Consider the following 11,272-nt stretch of genomic DNA (forward strand, 5'->3'; position numbering starts at 1 on the left):
ACTATGCAAGATGAGCAAGAGAGTAGAGGAAGTGTGGTGTGTGTGTCCTATTCTCTACCCCCCTTGTATTTATAGCAAGGAGCCATGGGTGAGAACCTGCAGAACCGACTTGAGCAACCAGTGAGGAGGCAACATGTGGTGAAGTTGAGGCGGTGGGGCCCACGAGCCAGTTCGGCCGACTTGGTAGGTCGGTTGGCCTGCCCGGGGCTACAACTGCCCCCATCTTCTTCTGGCAGGCTGTCTTGGGCCTCCTCTTGTCTGAATGCTGGGGCTTGCATTGTCTTGACTGCGTTTGGGTTGGTTCTTGGGCTACACTTGGTCCATTTGAGCCTGAATCATCGCTCTGATATTTTCTGTGATTTTATGTCGGGCCAAAGTGTGTTTGTAACCTGCATATTAGCTCAAAAACACAACTTGCATTTTCTAGAAGGTGAAGTGTGGTTTAGGGACTTTATTGGATAAGGATGTGTGTAAGAAATGCAAACTCTAATGATTTTCTGATCAAGTTGACGCCTGAAAATGATCGTTAGTGAGTGTCAACACCAGTCATCATCTGTAGTATATAGCAAAATAATTAAATAAACACTTCATTGATCACTTTAGCCAAAATCCCAAAACATTGACAAAAGATGTTCCATATAGCAAAATATGTGATCCAACCTAAAGAAAAAAAGAACAAATAGGTCAATTATTTAGCAAAGAAAATGTAGGGTTATCCATTGAAAGTTAAAGTAGATAGACTATATTACCTCTTAGAGATCATATTTACGCCCTTTTCCTTCCATTGTTATAAAACGACGAACCACAGCCTCATTGGTAACTTTTTTCATTTCTTCTTTCTCTATATAGCAAATAAGTCTATGACTTAAGTGTTCATCACCCATGCGATTTGATAAACTTGTTTTTGCTATCTTCATGCCCGAAAAGCATCTCTCAATACTTGCTGTAGCGACAGGCAAAACTAGCACAAGCTTCAAAAGTCGATAGACTAATCGGAACAAACAATGTTTTCCTGTCTCTATCATTTTTTGAGAGAGCTCACCAATAGTGTTTATGTTGGAGAATCCGTTATCTGCTCTCACATCAGCAATGTAAAGGCAAAGTTGGTGGCAAAAGTCCCTCATATCATCTTTGCTAGAATCATCAGGATATAGTTCGGCTAAGCTCATCATAGTCTCCCCATTGAAAGCCTGAAATGATTCTCTTGGATTGAAAGCGGATAAGCAAATAAGCAATTGAGAGGTGGCCTCACTAAAGCGGCTATCAAGCTCGTCAACTAACCAATCAATAACATCATTAAAGCAATCCACTGCATAGTGATGCTTGTTTCTAATTCCTGTTTTTTTTCTACGCTGTCTGGGATCAATATATGCACTTTCCATTTCCACTCTATCTATTTCATGCAAGTCACAAAACCCATTCACTTCATCTAATAATTTATCCCAACCATCTCTTCTAAGATCATCCAAATGGAGTCAAGTTGAATTCACACATCCAATGGCATTTACAATGTCTGGATCCTTATGTTGCAATGCTAATGACAATGTATTTGTGGCACTTAAAATAGTCAACAAGAGATACAAATAAAAGACAAAGTCAAACGATTGGAAGTCTATCAAAAGATTTGATGCTTCATCTCTATTTTGCCGATCTTTGTCATCCTTTTCAATAACCTTTAGCACTTCAATTATTGTAGGAAACATGTTGACTAAACTTTTTAGAGTTTTATAATGAGAACTCCATCTTGTACCTCCAGGTATTTGAAGACATTGCTCTTGACTTAACCCTGTCCCAGGCTCAAGTTGCCCACAACCTAATGCCTTTCTTACTTGTTCACAATTGATATCTCTAATCATATCCCTTCTCTTAGCCGATCCTCCCACCACATTTAGTAAGTTAGAAATCTTGTTCAAAAATTGCTAACACCCTTATGTTTTCTCACGATTGCCAATAATAACTAACTAAAGTTATTGAGCAAAGCAATGCACATAATAAGCTGCTCTACTATCTCATGATCAAAGATTTGAAGCCATTCAACTCACCTCGCATATTGCTAGCACCATCATATCCTTGGCCTCGATATTGCTTTAAGCTTAGTTTAATCTTAGCAAGTAGAGAATCAATGGATGACTTGAGATGGGAAGAAGTTGTTTCACTCACATGCACAAGGCCAACGAACCTCTCTTTCACAATCCCACATTTGTCAACATACCTCAAGACCACCGCCATTTGCTCTTTGCAAGAAACATCTCATGACTCATCAATTAACAAGCAAAACACATCATCACCAAGTTCTTCAAGGATATATTGTACAACCTCATTTGCAGAATATTCAATGTCCCTCTGAATTTCTGGAGCAAGCAAACATCTATTTTTGTAGCATGTGTAGTCACAACTTTGCATAAAATTGGATCATGTTCAGCTACGCAATCATAGAACTCCAAGAAGTTCCCTCTGTTGTACGATTCTTTGTACTCATCATGGCCACAGAAAGGCAATTCTTGCTTCAACAATAGCCTAGTAGTGTCAATGGATCCATTTAACCGAGTAAAGTATGCCTTCTTAGCAATTTCATTGATCTGATCGAAAGCAACATCTATATCTTGCTTTGTATTTAACAAATCATCACACTTCTTCATTGCATTATAGTGTAAGCCACCAACCTCACCAATATATGATCTTATCCTTTCTTTCCTATGAAAACCATCCCAACCATTAACCACAAATGCATCATATCTTGCATCTTTCTTTCTCTAAACAAGAAACAATAAAAAACAATATGCTTTATGCTTCGTCTCACTGTATTCAAGCCACGGACCAAACTCATCAAACCATTCTCGCATAAATCTTCTTGATTTCTCTTTCTCTCCAATTTTTAGAAGAGAGAAGTTTATGCTGCGAGGTTGACAAGGTCCATTCTCCAAGTATTTTCTTCTCACCTTTTCTCTCAGGTTAGGATGATAAGAATCAATTTATTTCCTTAAACTGGGGTCATATTTAATCTCCTCATCCCAATTGATTTCATCTTCAGTTGGGCAGCTAGCTTTCTGCTTAAAATACCTCTCCATAATTTCCCAAATTTAATCATTTGCATCATCAAATTGTAGCACCAATACAGAATCAAATTTCAAAATCAACGTGGCGGCCTGCCGGCCTGGCCGGGGCCGGGATGCCGTGCGGACGGCGGCGCCCCAGCCTCTGCCCCTGGCCGCACTGCGCGACGCCTGGCGGTCGGCGGGAGCGGGAGAGGTCGGTGATGGAGGTAGACCTTGGTACCTCCCTGCCGAGTGGGGTCCCTGAGTCCAGGTGCCTACCCTACTCGACTACCCTGCTCAGACTACCTGGCAGATATGCACGACAGAAGAGTCCTCAGCGGATCAGGATGGAGGCTCGACATAGATGCTTAGATATCTAGGGATCATAACTGACCTGCTTCCATGTAAACAACCCAATTAGATCTAAACCCTTACTTGTAACCCAAGGCTCCTGGACTATATAAAGGAGTCGTGGGGGTACCCATAGGATCCATCTACAACACATCATACCATGCCAGCCTTGACAGTCCCGGCCTTGGCGGCTCCACATCTCGAATACAAGGCAATACAGATCCACCCCAAATAGGACGTAGGGTATTACGCTTCTGAGCTGCCCGAACCTGTCTAAATCATTGTCTTGTGTTGCCATCAAGTTCATGGTTCTGTGATCCTTCACCTGAAATCTACCGCCGGGCATACCCCTGATGGAGTTGCCGGATAAGCAATCCGACAGTCGGGACTCACGAGGCAGGTTGTAGGCAGGCAGCAAGGGGGCAAGCCTGCCCTGGGAGAGGGCGGAGGGGTGATGGCCAGGCGAGAGGCAAAGCGATCGCGAGGGAGGCGACTAGTCACGACTCACAAGGGAGGCTCATGAGGTGCAAACCAGGATGGAAGGAAGCAGCAATTGTGGACTCGTGGGCTTTTTCCCTCTTGGGACGTTGGCTGGAATGGTGGGGGTGCCTTTGTTTGGGTCTTGGGGGTGCCTATAAAGCTGAAATTCAATTGATCTAAAGAATTTTTGAATTGGGGGGGGGGGGTTTGCCGGGACACCCATGGGCCCTTATTGGGCTTTGCCCCAGTTGTTAGGTGTGCCAAGGGTGGTGACAAGCCTGCCAAAGTGCTAAGAGATCTACCACCAGAAACAGTGTGTTTGCTGTGTGCCACAAAGTTTGTCGTGTGCAATTTATCGGGCACACTGCAAAGAATCTCTTTGACGGGTAACACATGCAAAGATATAACCCACCATGAAACATGGCTTTGCCATGTACTTCTTTTTGGCACACAACAAAGCATGTCTTTACGTGTTCTTTTTTTGGCACACAGCAATTACGAAATTTAAAGCACATTTTTAAGTAGTAAATTAATTCAAATTAAAAGTTATCAACTACAAAGTTGTATAACTTCTCAAGATGTACACCTTTTATTTTGGTCATTTCTTCATTCGACAATGTTAGTATCGTTGTTCACAAAATCTGTATCACTCATATAGTTTTCTAAAACTTGAAGAGAGATACATAAGATTTGTGAACAATATTACTACCACTATTCTGGATGAACAAGTGACCAAAATAAAAGTTTTTTGGTGTAATGCTCTATGATTAGAGACGCAAGGTACGTCTCCCTTTGTGCATGTGAGCAAGTGCTAATCGGAGTGGAGTATCAAAGGCTTGGAAAAGAAGAAGAGCAGCCTCTTGACTGTTTGCATGCATCAGCTTCTTTGAGTGAAACATTGTGGAGCAAGGGCCGGATGAAATTCCTATGTGAATATTGCTGCCTCTCTCACTCTTTCTTCTTCCTTTTCACCATTTTTTATTTTATTTTATCTTTTTCCCTTTTTTATCTCTCTCTTTTTTCCACATCTTTATTATTTTTTTTCAAGCAAGCCAGAACTGACACCTCCTTTAAATCAGGATACTCTTTTTCGTGTCTGGAACTTGCAGCAAGACGCTCAGCGATTTCCCCGACACTTGAACTTTTAGGTGAAAGTCAAGTATGCAACGTCGGGGTCTCCTTTTCGAGTGTGTTCCAATACCAAAGAGCATCATAGTGTACAATTGATGCATCTCCCATGTTCTTGAGCATCGTATGTCTTCGTCTCTTCTTAATCTTAACCTGCAATGGTTAGAACCAAGAATACCCGAAGGTGCATACTATGCTTAAAAATAAGTCCTTGCTTTTATTTTTTAAGAGAAAGAGATTGTTTATGATCGCAAGTTTGACCATGTGGAATCCATCCTACAGTTTATCAATGGTGATGTAGTTCTCAGCTTCACCACCATTTGTTGATTTATTATCGTTCAAGCGTGAACGTTAGTGCACAAATACAACTACGAGCCCTGCAAAGATGTTATGATAAATAGAACAAAATACAACTATCATAAAGGGTGTCTATGATGGGAAACCCTAAGATGATCGTAAGACTCTCAGCAACTAGGCACAACGGATGAAAAGATCTCAGATATATCAAGGATGAGCATTACCTTTGTGAAGAAACTTCATGCTCATAGAGTGAGTGGCTTGATCTCCGCATAGAGCAACTCGAGAATGTTCATGGCCCCCATAGTGAAAGAGAATGTGTTACTATGTGGGCCAAATGAACAATTTTTAGTTCGGGTCATGAGGGAAATGAGTTTCTTCAACTCATCCCCTCCTTAGGTAGAAAGCCTCGCACTTCATTAAAGATGAATGTGGTCGCAAAGCAATCTATCCTAAGCTTCCAATAGAAGTCCAATTGAATAGAAGGGTGAACACAACTTCTATTGGGCATCAACCGAAATTAAGGAATAAGATGTGAATTTTGCATCGCTTGATTTGATTGGCATCAATTGGTAATTGAGGATGAGAATGTGAGTTTGGTTCACTCAATTCGATAGGCGTGGCCCTATGATCCCTCGACCAAAAGGATGAGTCCTACGGATTGTGATACAGGGGTCAATGTCGAGGCCTATTCCTTCGTGAAAACAACTGGGAGGTTGACTTGACACGGGAACATGATGGACTTCCTACGGTACCTCTTCTCGAAAGTTGTGGTCGAAATATATAGGTCATTAGGAATGACCCCTTTTTTTCTAGCCACTCCTTCCTCAACCTCCCTCAGGATATGGTCTTGAGGAAACTTAAGAAGAAAGAACCAAAAGTGAATCCGGGGGTTGGATTTGCATGAAGTGTTCTTTCCCCAAGATTCATGCTGTTAAGAAAAGCTATCTTCAGTAGAATTTCAAGTATACCAGAGATGAAAACTTGAATTCTGCTGATCATAGTCCTTAGTTGCTCAAAGAGCTCTGCTCCTCTCATAGGGATGCTTATAGCTTAACCTTGAGAAGGAAATTTCCTGAACTAGCACTAAGAGTGAGGGATGAATCTCATAGCCGGATGTGGAATTGGTTCCAAAAAGGATGGTTCTAGAGACTCACCCTGAAGGGTTGAAAGGTATTGACAAGGATAACCTTTCATGGATAGCGGGGGTGAAGGTCAAGATAAAGCAAACAAAAATATACGATGGTGAAAAGGGGTAGCAGGGACAAAGATAGAGGCAAGAAAAAAAAGAAAATAAAGGCTAAGATTTTTTTTTGAAAAGGAGAAGAAAAAGATATGAGGGCCAACTAGGTTCAAAGAAAGATACAACAATCATTCCTCGGCAATGGCACGCAGATATTGTTGTAGCTTTCACCTGTGAGTATTCAAGGGTATCGTATCCACAGGGAATGCGTGTGCACTAACTCATCATTTAGTCGGTCCAATGATACACCTTGGATAAGTGGCGAGGATAGAGAGGATTCCTGAGGTAGTACTAAAGATGAGTTAAAGGTTGATCTCTTAGGCAGAATACTCGATTCGAGCACCGGTTTACACCTAAAATGGTCAGAAGACTCTGGCCAATGGCTTTATGCTATATCCTAATGTGGAGGATTATGAAGGACCAACTGGGCTATGAGCACCTACGGCCTACCTCTACAAACCGTGGGATATAAGGCAAATGTAGGATAACCCTTAACCCAAACACCACGTCTGTGCTACTAATTACTACCGTAGTCTAACTATATCTGATGACTCGTAGCAAACAACAGCACTCCGTATAAATACGGAGCAACGAACCCACAAGTACGAGAACTGATCTCACTCATATGAGAGTACTATGCAAGACAGAAATCACAAATACTCCCTCTGTCCCAATATCTTAGCATCTGAAGCATTCAAATTTTGTGTCACAATGTAAACATTTTTACAGCGTTGTGGGCCCCACACGCATTGGATTCCCTGCCAACCTGCCCACCCTCGAGAGGCCATGTGTGGCTGAGAAAAATCTCACCTTATCTCCTTCCACAGCTCACCCAGGCAGCTCCCCACCCTCCGCCGCTCCATTATTGGCCTCTCACCTTCCCTCCAGTCACCTCCCCTCCCTCCCCATGGAAGAGGCAAGTGTTGAACAGCGCAGGCGCCAGCGAGCTGAGCGGCACCAGCAGCAAATTTTTGAGCGGCGGCGGCGGAGCATTCCTTTGGCGCGGTGGACCAAAGCTAGGCCGCGCCTTGCTCCTCCACCTCCATGGCCCCTACCATACTCCCACCGCCGGCGAGCACCCTCCACCCCACGGACACCGGCCCTCCTCTGCGCGCGCTCCATTCTCCGCCGCCGGCGGCCTCTGGCGCTCTCCCTCCCTCCACGCGGGCCGAGCTGTAGCGGTACCGCGGCGACCGATGCGCGCGGGCACCTGCGAGCAGCGGCGCACGGCAGGCACCCAGGACCAGCGGCGCGGGGCCGCAGCGACCAGCGCTGGCATGAGCAGGGGACGCAGGGCCGAGCGCGGCGGCGGCGCCCAGCACCGGCGCGAGCAGGGGACGCGGGCAGTGCGGCAGCGGCGGCATCACGGAGGTGCCCGGCGAGCGTGGCGGGGCGGAGGTGGTCCGCGCTGACCGCGGGGCTCCAGAGCCGACGCCCCCTCCGTGTCGAGCAGCCGCCCTCTTCTCCTCCCGCTACGGCTGCCGCGCGGGTCCGCCGCCCCGCCGTCCTCCCTTCCCGCTCTGGCCGCGCGCGCGGGCCTGCCGAGCTGCCCTCCTTCCCTTCCCGCTCCGGCCGCCACGCTGGGAGGCCTCCCAGGGAGGTGCGGCAGCAGCGGTCCGCGGTGCGGCGACGCCGGCGTCACCGGGAGGTGCGGCGGCATCCCCATCTCACCCACCACAGAGGCCATGCCGGCGCCAAAGGTGGAGTCGGAGCGCCGGCCTACCACTGGATCTCCTCCGCGAGGTCGAGCTCGGGCCCGGCTCGAGCGGTGGGGAGGAGCATGCCTGGCGCCGGGAGGCGGAGTAGGAGCGGTCGGCCGGTTGGATTGGGGAGAGGGAGTGGAGAGAGGAGACAAGTGCCGGCCGGGAGAGAGGCGCAGAGAGAGGGGCAGGCGGAGGGAGTGAGGAAGGAGGGGGTGTCAGTGGGGGCACATGCGTAATTTCCTCCCACTGATGTTTCTTGGGTTTGAATGCTAGGAATGCTTATAAAACGGGACGGAAGGAGTACCAACTTACTTAGACCAGAGGAAGCCAACATCTGTAAAGCTTCAAGAAGAGAGCCGATAGGCCCAGCGCTTCCCTGAACTACTCCTCACCCTCCTTCTACTCTAAGCACTAGCCTAGGTAGGGCCTCGCCTTTGGAATGGAACACTAGTTCTACATCTTGGTGGTGTGTCTTGAATAAGGGAGAGCCCCCCCTCTTATAGTCTCCATGGATGGTTCCCACCATCCTTCTGTATGATAACCTCCACAACTAGAGTGTTTTAGGCATTGCCTGCACTCGATTTTGTCACCAACTGATCCTCCTTTGACTTGTAGCATGTGCATTGGATTTGGCTTCCTCTGTTTTGTTTGTTTTGTTAACGGTGTTTGGTGGGTTTGAGATGTCAGCTTCTAGCAATAATTGTAACAGCACCGCCCAAATTAAACCGGCTTAAGTGCGCTAACTATCTTCTTAATGGTTAATCAAATTACCACGCACTTAAAATGGTGTAATCCGGTCGTCTGTTGGGTTAAGGATCGAAAAACACTGGAAGTCTCGCACGAAGACGAGCACAGATGATTACAAGCAGACAAAAGTTCTCAAATTTAATTTACAATGTGGTGTTTTACAAATTGAGTTTAACATAAAATATCAGAGTTCAAAATGCAGCGGAATTTAAATAGAAATTTAGTTTAAAAACAATGATAATTACGAAGACGTGAGGACGTCACATCGAGCCCACTGATGTGAATCCTGGTTAGCTCCAACTAGCAGCAAATACATGAAAACAGGATAACAACAAACCCTGAGTATACTAATACTCAGCAAGGCTTACCCGACTATGAGTATACTTAGCCCACTATCTAGACATGCAAAGCTTTTTGGCTCTGGAATTTATTTTACTGAAAATGCTACTAACAATGGATCCTTACTTTCAAATTTTAGTTCAGGTTTAGTTTAATAGGTAACAACTAGATTTGCCTGAATAGCTAAACACACATGGGTGATCAAATTAATTCTTCGAAACCAACAGAAGCAATATTCCATCTTCACCTTTCCATTCTTATTCCACTTCTTTACTACGATGCGACGCATTGACCAAGGTTCTCTTAACCGAGAGAGATGGCGAATCGATCCGATTTAACCTTGCAAGGTGGACCTAACTCACACGACACATGCAAACCACGCCGGGCCACACGCATCAACTGTTCCCATCATTACTCCGACATCTGAATCACGCCTGCCAAAACCCGAGTGAAGGGCCCTTCACGGTGAACTCCCAGAGAACCCAGAGGCGACATATACTCCAACACCCGCCATCATCCCACTCCCAGAGCAGCGGGTCACAATTCAAAGTATCGTTGTAATTCAGGTAATTAGCTTACCGGTTTCGACTACTTCCTACTTTCGGCATGTGGTTAGTACTATTCAAACTTGGTCAGTAGGGCCAACAACGGTATGGTCCTAAAACGACACAGGCAGAGGCTACTTTCCATCCATTCCATATCCAGAACCAAACTCATCTCTGCCTGGTCTCTATTTCTCTTTCCTCATTGATTCATTCTCAAGCCATGTTGCCATAAGTAACAAAAACCTATAGCTCGCGAGTGACAGGAATCACTCGACTTCTACCGAATCCTAGTTAAGCATGGCAATACTAACGACACATGTATACTAGTATAGACTCATATGTACCTAGGGAGAAACATGCATACTAGGGTTCCATACAACTTCTAAAAATGTAAATGCACAAATACTTAAATAAATATTGAATACTAAAATTAGGGGTTATGTTCCGAGGCTTGCCTGGGAGTAACACTAAGCTAGTGTTAGTACTAACAAGGCCTTGGGCCCTTTCGACTTTGAGCCGGGTCTTCGGTTGCTCTAGCGGGTCCTTCTCTCTTCAGGATGCGTCCACCCAACACCGTCTTGTGGTTCGGTTCCATCAGCACGTGCTCCACGTCCACACGTTGTACGTCTAGTGTACCTAAATGATATGCAATGAGGCAAGTGCATGAACATAAAGAAAATAACATATGATGCATTAGTGCTCATGATGCAATGCAATTACAAGAAAGACCTGACTGGGCAATCATTTATCAAGTAAGCACAGCAAACGAACTCAAAAGACAAAATGGGTTGGTGCTACACCGCGAGAGTTCATTCAATTTGTTTTAGCCTAAAGTGTTTCCTACAAGAAGTATTACTAACTTATTTAAAGGAGGCTAAGCAAGACATAAAGCAAGAAAGAGCAAATAGGACAATTTATTTCACTAGCAAGCAACTTCAGCAAGCCCAACAAAAGCAACCTACAAACTGATCATAACAGAGTTGGAATGATCTACAACCAAACAAAATACATTTCTGAAAAGTACACATGCAGAAAAAGGATTTACTTAACAACATAAAAAGAAAACTATAGTTAGGAACTAAACTAATGCAAAAACTTAACTTGCAGCCATGATTTAGTAACACACATTTATCAGCAAAACAAGCTATTGACAAAGCATGGAATAAAACTTTTCCAACATTTATTGATAGCAAACAATATTTGTTTTGGACTTAGCAAGACAAGTTGAAAAAGAAAGATATAAAAACATGCATATAGATTATGAGCCTAGGAATTTACAGTGAAATACACATGCAAATATGAGGCTATTGTATAAATATTGCATGCTCAGGATTTATAAATTAATTAGCACCAACAAAACAAGTTTTAATTGAAATTAAACATATGAGAGCAAGATAAAGGCAA

This window comes from Panicum virgatum, chromosome 3K, assembly GCF_016808335.1.
Source record: "Panicum virgatum strain AP13 chromosome 3K, P.virgatum_v5, whole genome shotgun sequence".
Taxonomy (NCBI): Eukaryota; Viridiplantae; Streptophyta; class Magnoliopsida; order Poales; family Poaceae; genus Panicum; species Panicum virgatum.